The 14967-nt window shown below is 29.1% G+C and overlaps 1 protein-coding gene across 1 annotated transcript in view; it reads left to right on the top strand.

Annotated features, from left to right (window-relative positions):
* Window positions 1-7584: 7584 nt before the first annotated feature.
* Window positions 7585-14967, top strand: part of LOC106683434 (whirlin) — a 305158-nt gene continuing 297775 nt past the window's right edge. The window contains exon 1 of the mRNA XM_067048756.1: window positions 7585-7729. The gene's annotated coding sequence lies outside the window, so the exon portion shown is untranslated. The remainder of the gene's footprint in view (window positions 7730-14967) is intronic.

The following is a 14967-nucleotide window of genomic DNA, read 5'->3' as shown; positions in this document are numbered from 1 at the left end:
ATAAATAATAAATAATATATAAATAAATGTATAAAATATATATAAAAATTGAAAAAACAAAATAAATATTAGCGATTTCTTAATTCGTTACTTTATCAAACTAATTAGCTGCATAGTAACCGTTTTAGAACTACTAGAAACTGTGGATTTATCTATATTAGTTCATCTCGATTTATGGCAAAGTGTGATATAATATCTTTTGGTTTACGACATAAAGAGGTGACGAGGTAAAATGGGAAAGGTAAATTTAATCCCTGATCAAAATTATTACATTTAAATCTTTACGATTATATTTAGATCTCCTTAAAATTAAATAACTTTAATAAATTTTAAAGATCATTTTCGTGAGTTATTTTAAATAGTAAATGGATTAAGATAAAATTTTGGAAGATTGAAAACGAATTTTTTTAAATTGATGTTTTTACTGATAGAACGAAAATTGGGACTATTTGAGTTATTTTTAATATACTTTAGAATTTCAAACTCTTATTATCATATAATTAACGATTCGTAGTGGTTCATTTTTTGATCTGTATGCTTGCTTTTCGGGTAATATGAAATAAACCGAATCAACACCCGCTTATTAAGTTGTCCTGGAGACACAAACTAAAAAAAGGGACTCATTTCAGGGGTTTGAATCTGAATTATATGATAGTAAATTATTTTTAGTAAAAAGAGCCTCATCTGCCATTCCAAAGCCGTTGTTTCCAAAAAAAAAGTATTAAAAATTAAAATCTATACCACTACAACCCATGGAGGGTCAAAAAATAAAGTATACTTACATTAATTATTATATTATTATTAATGTTTCTGTTATGTAATTTACATCATTTAAGTGTTTGTATCTTTTATAGCCCCGATGAAGCCCCGAAACGTGGCTCAATATAAATAGTTTAATCACTATTTGAGTTTTCTTTGACCGCACCAGGGCCATCTTCCTTTTATTAAGAAAAGAAGTTTCAGAGAAACATTCTTCCAAGAACCAACACTTGTTTCTCAATTTTTTTGTATTATTTTATTAAGAATCATGAAAACAGCTAAGAAGTTAAAAATAGTAATTTTTATGAATGTACTCTTAGTTACTGAAATATAGTTTTCGCTTTTTTGCAAAAACAATGTCACTAAAAAAACTGTTTCCTGAAAACTATTGAACGTAAAGAATCCAATCAGATCTCAAATTCAAGATAGCTAAATTCGCTATAAATTGATGATTATTTTCTTAGGGGTAGCAGTTTCCGTGATTTTGACAAAAAAATATCATTAAGTGCTCATTTATAGTTAATTGCAAAAGAAATGTTGGTTTTTGAAAATTATTTGAACGTACATAGTTCTATAATTTTTTGGGAGAAGGGAGGTTAAAAAATGATTTCGCTCCGTCATTAAAAATAATTCCAACCTGGCAATAAAATAAATTCGCTGCGGGTATTAAATGATTTTGGTATGCCACTGAGTGTAGTCTCATTACCAAATTACTAACTATGATATATGGTATAGTTGTGTATCCTTGAAACAGTAAAGTAAGATATTTGAGTTGAAGCTGGTTTTTATCTGAAATAAATTTTGTAGTTAAATTTTGATTGAGTATTAATTCAAAAAATCAGTATCATTTTGAACTACATAAATCCTCAAGCATATAGAATACACAAATACACTCTGAATCGTCTCTCTTATAATCTGGTATTGCCACAATAATTTTAAATTGAATTACTAAAAATTAAAATAGTGCTTTACAACAAGTCAACTTTCAAAGGAAAAATATGAGTACAAGAGCCCAAGAGGAGAAAAAAAATCAGTTATTTCACCCCAAATTACTAACTATGATATTACATTGTGTATTCTTGAAAAAGTAAAATAAGATATTTGAGATCTTTTGAGTTGAAGCTGGTTTTGATCTAAAATAAATTTTGTAGTTAAGTTTCGATTGAATATTAATTCCAAAAATCTGTATCATTTTGAAATACATAAATCCTCAAGCATATAGAGTACGCAAATGCACTCTGAATTGTCTATAATCTAGTATTGCCACAATAATTTTAAATTGAATTACAAAAAATTAAAATTGTGCTTTACAACAAATCAACTTTCAAAGGAAAAATATTAGTACAAGAGCCCAAGAGGAGAAAAAAATCAGTTATTTCACCCCAATTTAGGATTACTTTAATGAAAACTATCTGTTATTACTAGTCAATACTCATTAGTATGCCAAGTAGGGGAAATACAAAATGATGGCTATTTCAAAACGATAAAAAAAAAATTATTTTTTTTTCGGAGTTCTGTATATTTAAAATTATCAACAACTCTAAAAAACCTAATAGAGCACTATCTAAAGAAAAGTAAATTTGCTAAAATATGAGTCCTAATATAGCCATTCATGTTGAATAGTTCTCAAGATGTAAGCATTGAAAATCAGTAATTAATGAATTTATTTTAAGAAGTCTATATCTTAGAAACCATTCGACATGCGGATGATATGTAAAGAGTAGTAGTTTTCATGATATTTGCTAAAATCAATTAATTGGAACAAAATTTCATGTGCAAAATTCTTTTATTTATTTAATGTAATTTACAACTGTGCAAAATAGTAAATACAATAAGTAAATTGGATGAATGTTTCAGACACTTGAAAATTTTGGGAAGGAATCACCCATTGGTGGTACTTCAAGCATTAATTTAAATTAGAAGGTCCCATAGCCATCTTCTTTTCAGACGCCTAGGAGGATTATCAGGGATTGTTAAGGATGAGAGATTAAGAGCTAATGGGTTAGGATGGATAAGGAGTTTGGAATGAAAAGACGCATATCTGTTTTGGGCCAAATCTGCAACGAATGGGATGTTAAGGTCTTTGTGGATGAGTTTATTTGTAACGTAATAAGGAGCATTAAGGATTTTGAATTGTAAGGATTTGATGGTTTGGTAGAGCCCCAGAGCTCAATTCCATATGTCCAAATTGGTCCGATTATCATAATCTATGATAATTTTTTGTAGTGAATGGGAAGTATAGAGCGTTTGTCAAGTAGGTGTTTTAGCAATAGAAATCTACGAGCAGTTTCTTGTCGTTTCAGTTTCAGATTCCAGGTAAGTCTCTTGTCAAGATGGAGTCCTAAGTATCGAATCTATTCAACAGGCGTTAGTGGAGTATTTAGAAAGGGTACTGTAGGACAGGAGGGTAGAGGTTTACGGCGGAGAAAAGGTCATGTTGCAAAATTCATATTCATATTCGAATATTATGAAAACTACTACCCCTACGAAGATACGTGTAATAAACTACTTTATATCAGATTAAACTAGCTTTAGCTAATTTGAGTGCTGGCAGACATCTGGACGTCTAATAGTTCCTGAGATATATTTTTCATAAATCCAAAAAGTCTGTTCGAACAACTAGAAACCAACATTTTGTTTATTTATTTTGTCAACTTGTTATTTTGTATCTACTGCGAAGATAAACGTTATATAAAACTTTATAGTACATTTAACTGGTTTTAATATGAGTGCTGGCAGACATCTTTATCTTATGGTTCCTGAGAAATAATTTTTCAAAAGTCAAACCTTTGATCCGAACAGCTAGAAATAAAAATTTTGTGAATTTATTTTGTCAAATATCATGAAAACTAATACTCCTACGAAGATAAACATAATAAACTACTTTATAATACATTAAATTAGCTTTAATTTGAGTGTTAGTAGACATCCGTATGCCGAATGGTTTGTGAGATATAGGTTTATTAATATAAATGCATTAATTACTGATTTTCAGTGCATTTTTTATGAATTGTTGTTTTTTTAAAAACTATATCTTGAGAAATATTGAATGTGAATATTAGGGCTCATATTTTAGAAAATTTAATCTTCTTTAAATGATATTACATTTGGTTTTTTAGTGTTGTTAATAATTTTAAAGATTATAGCTTTGTTGCTCCGAAAGAAAATTTAATTTTTTTTTAACGTTTTGAAACAGCCGCCATTTTTTATTCCCCCTACCTATACTTGGCAGACTCATCAATTTTGACTAGTAATTATACATAGTTTTCATTAAAGTAATAAAAATTAAGAGGAAATAACTGCCCTTTTTTCACTCCAGTACTGCGAGATATGGTGAAGGTACAAACAAGGATTAGAAATACTAGTCCCGCAATTCATTGGTGCTACGCGTACCAATTCATTGAGCACTCTTCATCTTCATCAGGGGACCGGATTGTTAAGTTCAGATCGGGGGCAAAGTTCGAATTTACAATTATTTTATTTTCACAAAACGTTTATGAAGCCTTGAAGGTAGATAGCTTACGACGTTGGATGTACAAAAGAAATAATTACTTGCAACCTTTATTTATTGTTTAACATGAAGAAATTGAGCTCTAATGTTGGGGTTATCAGGAAAGTAAAACTGTATGCAATAAGATTATATTTTATGATAAATCATAGTTCTAATAAGAAGAATAATATTAAATAAATAACAGTACAAACTATTTCTTTCTCCCTACCCGGCCGTATCCTGTACTCGGGGATCTTGTTCTCTATGTGTATGTTTTTGTATGTACATTAATATTTGAACACTGTTAAAAAAGTTTTATCTTTATTGAGCCTGAAGTGAACATTTTTGAATCATTGTTTCGTTAAGTGCTGGACCCATGACACTTTCATGCCTTTATCGTCAGAGGTGTGCAGGGAAGAGAAGGGAGGTGGAGAATAACGCATGTTGCGCATTCAAAAGTTTTTTTGAACGTTTACATTTTCATAGAGTTATTAATTTTTTTAAGAGAATGTTTCAGTGGAATTTTTATTCAGGGGAACTTTAAAACCGGGGAGGAAGAAAAGAAATACACAAAGATATCTGTGCCTGATTTACATAAATAATGCAAATGGTCTCATTGTTATTTCATTTAATGTATAAATGATAAGGGCAATAAAAACTTTTGAGAAGGGGGGCGTTGGTCATCGCCCTTGGAAGGGATGAGGACCTTAGTTTATTAATAAGTGTACTACGTAATGCATATTTCTATTCTTTTAGCACAAACGCTTATATAAATGTAAATTTAAAATTCAGAAAAACATTAAAATCGATATGAAATATCTCGATCTTAATTCCAAAATCTGTTAAATACGGTGTAAAAAATACGTAGATATAAGGTTTTGAAATCAGCATCGCAATATAATATTGTCAATATTTGGGGAAACAAGCACCCAAAAGAGTTTTTTTTTGTTATTTATTCATTTTGAATTATAATAAGTAATGTCAAAGTTACTAAGTACTTGAGAAAAAACGTGACAAGAAGCTACTTTTTTTTAAACATATGTTGGTTACTGCGTTGGAGGTATATGGAGTGGATACAAAAAAACAAAAAAAAAACAAGAAAACATATTAAATTAAGACTATTATAAAACCAACAAAATGCTGTAAAACGTTTTTGCCCATTTAGCTATGGTAGGCATATTTTAATACAATTTTTTTTAAAAATTAATTGTAGACACATAAATAACCTTCAAATATTTCAATTAAAACACTACCGCGAGATTACATGATCTCCATAGTACGTCAGTAACAAAACACTGCACACAGATCTACACACATCTACTGTACAAGATCACATTAAAACATTATACTAGACAAACTCTATACCCACAACAATAAACTAGTAGTTGACTGAGGGATCTCCTTAGTTAAATAATAAAATCAATTAAAGCCAGGAGGAGGTACCAATGGGTACGGGTCTCTACCATTCCACTCAGGCCATTTTTATAATTTTGCTAGATATCATGTTGTCTTAAATATGAAGACATGTGTGAATTAATAAATAAATAAAATTAAAAAAAAAAATGTATTTATTTGATAGAATGAAACGTTATATACTGATACTTGTATATGAAGAAACCCTGTATATACTTTTATATCGCAGAGAAAGAAGCGAAAATATTATTTATTGATTATTGATAATATTTATATTTTAAGTATTGTTTAGTTGAAAATATACCACGTTTGTGAAAAACATACTTAGTATAAAATCACCAAAATAAAGACGCTTTTTTGTAATATGAGTTTTTTTTTTAAGTGATTGGTCCGTTTTTTTTCTCTTTATTTTCAGATGTTATTCGTAAGTATTGATTATGTCACTACTTCGCTATAGAAGCATACCTAACAAAAAAAGTTTTGATTTTTTTTTTAGAATTTGACGTATTCCAAAGATAGTACCGTAGCCTGCAGTTACTTTTTACTTAGGTTGTCCTACAGAATTTTCTAAAACTATTAGAATTGTTACAACTTAGCTACAGTCTTCAGTAAAAGCTATCGAATAACTCAAACACTAAATAAAGACAATTTATTTTTTCCCATAAATTCCAATAAATCCCACCAAATCACATTTACCCTTCGTCGTAAACCTTCGTCTTGCCCTACAGTATCTTTTAATAATACCCCACTTATTCCTGTTGAACAGATCCGTTACTTAGGACTACATCTGGAAAACGACTGACATGGAATCCTCATATAAGACTGAAAAGAGAGGAAACTGATCGTCGATTCCGACTATTACAACATTTACTAGACAAACGGTCCAAACTTCCAATCCATTACAAAAGGCTGATCTAAATGACTATTATAAGGCATATTTGGACATACGGAGTTGAGCTATTGGGCTCCACTAAACCATCTAATTCCTCTCGAATCCAATCCTTACAGTTCAAAATCCTTCGTAAAATCCTTAATGCTCCTTACTTTTTCACAAATCAAATCATCCATCAGGACCTCAATGTCCCCTATGTTGCCGATTTGGCCAGAACCAGATACCAATCCTTCCATAATAAACTTCCCAACCACCCAAACCAACACGTTTCTAACCTGGCTTTTCCTTCACTACCTAATAATCCTCCTAGGCGTCTGAAAAGAAGATGACCTCGAGATCTTCTCCTTTAGAAGTGTTTTTGGAGTCCAATCAATGGGTAGATTCTCCACATGTTTTTATCATGTCATAATATCACTTACAGCAAATTTACTTGATGTGTATATATGTATACAGTTGTAAATATCAATAAATAAATTATTAAAAAAACATTTTCCCAGATGTATTGCTATTAAAGGCAGCGATATATAATTCAAATTTAGCGCGGTTGAAACCGCGGGTACTGCTTATAAACAAATTTAAAAAAATAAGTGCACATAATATGAAAGGACTTATAGATACATTAAAGATTACTAAATATAGCTTTACTTTTGTATATACATTTTTATAGTGGAGGACCAAACAAAGTGGTTTTGGTTGAATTTTGAAATTAATTGAATTATTTGATGATTGATAATGGATTTAGTAGCTGTTGATGCTGATGGTTTGTAGGCAACATTGGTGATCTGTCGAATTGAATCTCTGTTTACTTTGAATTGAGATGGGATAGATCGTTAGGAACAGAGCTCAAGTGTTTCGCTAATTGATTTTCGGGACCTGGAAGCCGGGTCAATTAATTGAAGAGTTGCCTTCCAATACAATGCTATCTGTAATTCAGATGAGGGAAATGTTGGTTATGCTAAGGCTGTTATGGGAGGAGTTGCACGGGAGCTCCACCAGGCAGCAGCAGCGCCGAGAGCACCTGTCCGCTTCCCGCCAGTCTCCAGTCTCAGTTCGCTTGTGTTGGAAGTCGCTCTAGTTCTATGTCATTGGAATCGGTTTTGTGATTCTACCTATTGCTCTATCATAGGATTACCGTCCCTGCCTGCCCTTCTAGTGGGATTGCTGTTCCGTTAAAGGTGAGCAGTATTTTTTTTTTTTAATATTTATTTATTTTTATTTGTGTGGCAATAGGTGATATTTCACGGTTCAGGAGACAAGAGGAAATGACCAAGTGCTATGTGCCGGTTTCTATTGTCTGGTGAAATATCTAGTTTAATTTATATATTTATTTCGGATTAAGGTGAAACAGTATCCCTATAGTTAGGGTTAAAAACAGTTTCTTCAAATTCGTTTGATCATCAATCCCTTTCAGTTTCATTTTTTGAGTTACATTGACTCTTGATACGTATCTAGATTTTTTTTTATGGGGTACCTATTTCTAAAAGATATGTAGCTAAATAATTTTTTACTTAGTCTTGTATCAAGTTAAAAATATTTAATGTTTTAAAGTATAATTATTTTCAATTAAAACAAAAACAAAAAAACATTACTATTTTGCTTGAATTGTGGCACATCATACAAAAGAAAGTTTTGGTTTCATTTTGAAATGGACTTGTACCAAACGTATTACCTAAAACAGGGATTTCTTCCTGGATTGTCAAAAAATAACCATTATCTTTATAAGAAAGACTTCAAATATAAAATACAAATGTGGATATATAACTGTAAAATTTTCAATATTCAGTTCCTGATTAAAATGGATTATGATTATTTGCTAACTAAGCACATTTTGCAAGTGAGTTGAAGATTATTTATTATGTATGAAGATTACTTTAAAATGTTAAGGATCTTGTATTTTATTCTCACTGAGCTATGAAAGGTAGTTAACTGCAAAATGAATCTCCTCTACTTTATTTTTTGGTTCTAAGATTATTTGTCTTACAAAATTAAAGATGGGAATAATAAATTTTGATCTGGAGCTCCTCAAATATATATTGTTATTTTTTGAAAAAATGTCTCAATTTGGCAAAAAAACTTCATTTTTTGACAGAAAAAACTTATACCTATTCAACTTTATTCGCATATCTAGGCCATTTTCTTTACTATGTTTATACAAAGGTGATTGAAATTACATTTTAGGTAATAATTGTAAATCTTCCATGTCATCCTTATAATTATCTAACATTTTTCACCTATTCGACCTACTGTTTACATTATGTTCTATTACGGTCTAATCATATAAAGTACACGTATTACATGCCATTATAAAAATTTCATAATATCCTCTGTACCTTATATTAAATATAAAAATTTAAAATAATTTATTTACGCATTAAAGTGTAGCTGCTTCCAAAACCTAGTTTGTTACAATGTTAATATATTATAACAGGTTAGATAATTATATAGTAACACCTAAACAAATTAAAAATTGTTTTGTTACTAAGTTAAAATAATGTTTAGATATTTTGTTCGGTAAATGGTATTAGTAAACACAACAGGTCTTTGATTAATCGCTATGAGAACTGTTTTGACTCACGAAGTCAAATTTTAAGATAATGCTGTGTTGCCATTTCTGTTTACTTTTTATATGGTTCAATTAGTGTAAGTAATGAAATAATAAGACGAAGTTAATTGTAATTTTTTCGTTAGAAAGTCAAAAATAAATTATTTTGTATTTTAAAAATAATGCGTAAATAAAAAGTTCGATATTTTCTGATCATTTTTGTATACATGACTAAGTTTGATTTGTCAAGGCAACTATAAAAACATTTTTATTTTTGCTATTGTCTCGTGTTTTTATTTAAATAACTACTCCTGTCATTCGATTGCTAAAATAATTAGTTGAAGGCAAATAAAAAAAAAAATATTCCAGTTAAAGGACATAAAAACATGAAGCCTTCCTCATAGGAACGTCTCGAAAGAATTTCGAAATCATAATAGATATATTTAGTTATCCTACAAATTGACAAAATGGTAATTGATACCAGATATCTGAACTGATACTTTGACGCGTTAAAAAAAAAAAAAAAATCAATATTCAACCATATTTTCACTATTCTGAAATAAATTTGGTTATTGTCATGGCAAAATTAATTTTGGTTTTCAGGCATGTCCATATAGAGTCTATTGGAACTATAATTAATTAAAAAAGGTCAATTAGTTTGATTGATGATATCAGTTACTATATCGTCGCTGAAGCTGTGGTTCCCCATAAATCAAAAATATTAAAAATATGATTTTAATATTTTAAAAAATCAACGCATCGTTCTAAAGACATCTCGTATTAATCACCGGTTTGTAGGATACCTAATTAATTTATTTTCTGACTTAGAGAATTCTTCCGAGATTTACTTATAAGGATGCATTAATGTTTATTTTTTGAATTGGCACATAGTTTTCTTTGTAGTTGCGAGGTATCAAAGCTTAAGCGTCGGCATGGTAATTGATATCATCAATCATTCAAATAAATCTTTATTAATTAATTACCGATCCATATGTCTCTATTTGGACATGTCTGAGATCTTAAAACAACTATATGTTTCAGAACAGTGATAATATTCCTGAATATTAATTGTTTTTACCTGGAGTTATCAGATATAATGAAATTATACATAATAAACCTTGTGAGGGAGAGCCGGTTATAAATAAAAAATGATTAAATTTTATCTTTGTAAAAAACTTTTATATTTTTAATAATTTTTCGTTAAAATATAAGATATGTTGAAATTATTTAAATAAATCAATAGTCAAGAAGGCTTTGCGATTGAGAAAGTTATTTATTTTCTGTAGAGACCTATGCAAAGTCTTGTACTTACGTCCATGATGAAAAATTACTTTGTGTAGACTTTTGGAGGTCCTGAAGATCGAAGTTAAGTCTGAATTTAATTAGATTTCTCTCCTATACGGAGTGCAATTGTTTTGATACATTGTGTATGATTCCATGTCTCTGTACTATCACTTCATGATTTGTATAAGACCATTCGTTTGTATCTAATAAATTTATATGTTTTTCGATGTTTAGTTTGAATTTTTGCAAATTTCGATCAGAAAATAAAGAAAACATTTTCTAATGAAATCATTTTACTAGCATTTAAATTCGTACTTGATTGTCTAAATTCAAACAATATAGCAGGTTAAAATGACTTTTAACTTTTGGTTGAACTCTCAGTAGAAACAACTGAAATTCATAATTTATAAGGAAAAAGAAGAACACTGTTAGACCCAAAAAGATATATAAATTAAAACGTTACCAACAATTGTTATGTTTATATAATTAGCAACGGAATTATTTTGTGTATATATATATATAAAAAAAAAAAATATATATACATCTAAGAAATAAAAAAAAATTAAAATGTGATGTGTTTTTTAGCTTCTATGTGATCTTTTTTTTTATTTATTACTATGATTAGTGGAACGTTAACTGGTTAGTTATTTATGGAGGTTTTAGATACTTAAGGCTTTGTTTTTGGAATATTTCTTTCATATCTTTAGTAAGTGCAACTTAAGACATAATGGGAAGATAATGCTTATGGTTTTTTCATATTTAAATAAGTGAATATCGTGCAAAGAAACAAGTTTTGATGTTTTAAGGATTAATTTATTCATATTATGTTTATTCAGATTTAGGAATATTTTGTACATACAGAGTAAATGACACCACTCTGAAATGGTATTTTTGAGTTTGTGTTATTTTAAGATAACTGTTAATCAGTTTTGACGCTGTAGCTTACTGTTTTTTTTCTAGTACGTATTTTTTTTTAATTTAAATTAAAGATATCTTGTACGTAAGATGTCACTAAATTGCTTTCAATGCGTTTTCCAGTCTAGTTTTTGCGAGTATTGCTCGGAAATGAAAAGATTGCTACACAAAAACTTCAGCTCAATACTGTGTAGCTAATGTATCATTAATAGTTTTAACAATTAAATTTGTTATTTTTAAACATATTCTCTTGTTTTTTAAAATCTGCTATCTTAATAAAAAAAATCATTGTCAGGTAAAAATGTGGTTCTTCTTCTAAAAAAAATCTGACGATCATTATTTTATTTTATATTTTTAATATAATCTTTTGTTTATTGATAGATATTACAATCTGTCACCCAGTTGTGGGAAATAGGTAATAGTGATGAATGATCTCATACATACTAAAATAAAATAAGAATAAAAATAAATGAAAAAAAAGCTCATAAAAATAAATAAAATCTTTCTAAAAATATTATTATTTTTGACAGCAATAAATCATTTAATGGTAAAATTAATAATAAAAATAAAAGTTTGAAGTAGGTCATTTAATATTGTATACTATATTCAACTTAATATAATTTAGTAGTTATTAAGATGACTGTATGTGTATTTGAAGTTCTGTATATGAATATATTTGTACTGATAGATGTTTATATTTTCCGAAAGATGAATATATTGTAGAGTTCAGTATCAGGACTGAGGACTAGGTTAAAGACAGTATAAAGCTTAAAAGAATTTTCTCTAAGAACAGTACCTTTTCATTTATGGCCCTTTCTTTCTGGAAGTTAGGTAAAATAACAGTCATACTGCATAAATTTTCTTGCATTTTCATTCAGCATGTTTTAAATGTACCTACAGCTTATATTAAGCATCTATAGACCAATGTTTAATAGTTCGGTCAAATTAATTCGCTAGCGAGTTTTCTGGCATTGTTACAGCCAGAACCATATATCAGTATGGTTACTGATTTATCAATGAATGGTTATCATTTATTTATGCACCATTTTACAAAAATATTTATTTTCGATTAGCTATGTTTTTTTTTTCTCGCCTATTGTTGGCTGTTACAAAGTGGACTAACGCCGATTGCGTAACTGTTTTGTTGAATCAGCTACCGTATTGTGGAAGTACTCACAATACTGAGACGTTCCGGGTTATGTTGAACCTGATATAAGCCTCCTTTTGTTTACGCTAAAGGTGAACGTAACGGAACCATGTATAGACCAAATATCAATACTAACCTTCATATTATTCCCATGTCAATTATTCCATGTTCCAGTTTTTTTGTTCTTGCTAAGCGTGTCGAAAATTCTATCTAATTGGTGTGGAACCATTTGGTAACCTGATTTGTGGGATCTATACCATTGTTGACCAATTGCTATTACACCCATTTCCCGTGTTCGAGACAAGTTTTGGTGTTTTTCGGACTAATAATCGGGATATGTCGGAAAATATAATTATTAATTTAAAAAAAAAAAAATTAATTTTATATTTGACGTATTCCATAGATAGTACCGTACACTGTGGCTACGTTTTGACAAGCTTACTAACTTTGGGACTGTCTGTAGGATACCAGTAGAGAAAGAACTCAGTATCTTTGGAGCACGTCCATTCAAAATAAAACGCTTTTGTTTTGATAGTTTCTCAACTAAAGCGAAGCAGCGAGATAATTATTTTCATTAATTTATTTTAATAACTTAATTTATTAAGTTATCTGTTGATTTGAATTTTTTGTTTCGTATGTAACGATTATATATATATATATATTTTTTTTTCATTTTAGTTGTTTAATTGATATTCAGTTAAATTAATTTATTTTCATAAATACTTAACTAATAATAACTGAAATCTCAGTTAGAACAATTCACATCGGGAATATTTTTATGATATTTCTCAAAAACAAAAAAAAAAAGTTACTAGATAAATAGAAAATATTTCGAAGTAAAGTTAACTTCTTTAATTGAAAAGAATGCTATATTTACTTCCATAGCTAATCGAATTGGGAGTAAGACAATATTATATAAATCGTTACTCTATTACTCTTGTACTCCAATTGGCACGACTAACCTCCTTAAATCCGAGGTGCCAAAAGAGGTCGCCTTGTCCCATATGCTCACCGTTTTTTTTTTTTTTTACAGTCTTTTGGATTTTTATAAAAATATTTCTTTTATTTTTATGTATAGTAAATATTATCGCACACACACATTTATATATTAATGCAACTGCTATTTGAAAATACACTCATGTTTTGATTCTGTGACTCCGATTCCATCTATTTGTACGAATAAAAATATGATCATAATGGAAATAAATTTATATATATATGTTAGTCTAATATATATTATAAATTATAAATATATAGTATTAGACTAACATATAGTCTCACAAAATGGTGTGTATGCCATGTTAGTTAATGATGGAATCGAAGCTCGAGTCCTTATATGTTGGGCTATAGGCGTGTGGTGCAAGACGATATGTAGAGTTTTTACCTTTCACTATATCTATATGAAATATATAGCGAGGTGAAGTATAGTGATCGTGAAGAGTTTCAATTTCATGGAAATACATGTTTTTAGTCCCAAAAAAAGATCGACTCACAAAACTGTCTGTGTATGTACAACCTAGCTTAAAAACGAAAAATCTTACAAAACTCAAATTATTTATGGCTGGTTTATGTGTGGGATTTGACAGCAGCTTTTTATATAAAATCGACTCGCCGGAAGTGTTTTCTTTATGGAATCGATTTTTCACATTTTTTTTTTTTATTTTCTTGAAAACGACTTTGATTAAACTCGATATGTCAATGTAAAAATAAATTGTTTTTAATGTCAGATAGGTCTTTTTCCATTGAAAAGGTCTAATAGGGCTCAAATAACGAATTTTTAAAAAATCTTCTGAAGTAATTTTAAATTTGTTTATTTGAAAAAATAAACAACTATCATTGGTAGCAATAATGAAAATGAACAAATATAAAATATTTAAGAGTTTTATGAATCAATATCAGGATCGAAGAAATAGAATTTAACTTATTTATTCATTAAATTATTATATTTTATTAGTACTATTATTTATTTTTTAAAAACTTATGTATCCATTCAAGTGTTTCTTCTAATCGGCTTTTTATTATATTTTCCTTTGAATCTATGTGTTAGTCTTGTTCTCGCAAAATGTATTTATTGGTTTGTTTTTCGGTAAACTGATCTACTGCTGTGTCTATTATTAATGGTCTGATCTCACATTGCCGTCTAATAGTGAATTTGTTTAGCGGGTCACTGGAGAGGAGGTAGTAGGGTGAATTCAGGAGTGAGAATTTGTTGATCGGGTGAATTAATTGTGAAATGGTGAAATTGAAGGAACAGAAAGGGGGAAGAAAAAAAGGAATGAATTGAAATATTCGTATTTGGTGTATAGACTGAAATTGATTGTAAAAGGAAACTATAGGGGAAAAAAAACTGTTTTCTTTCTATTTTATTATACCATGTAATTATATAATTAATGTCATTTATATATGTCCGATTACGGATTGATTAGTATGCTGTGTGATGTAGCTACCTGATGTATTTGGGAAGCATAGATGAATAAACTCTCTCTCTCTCTCTCTCTCTCTCTCTCTCTCTCTCTCTCTCTCTC

The sequence above is a fragment of the Halyomorpha halys genome, unplaced genomic scaffold (assembly GCF_000696795.3).
Source record: "Halyomorpha halys isolate HHAL.00 unplaced genomic scaffold, Hhal_1.1 Scaffold483.1, whole genome shotgun sequence".
In the NCBI taxonomy this organism is placed as follows: domain Eukaryota; kingdom Metazoa; phylum Arthropoda; class Insecta; order Hemiptera; family Pentatomidae; genus Halyomorpha; species Halyomorpha halys.
This window is presented reverse-complemented; position numbering and strand designations above follow the sequence as displayed.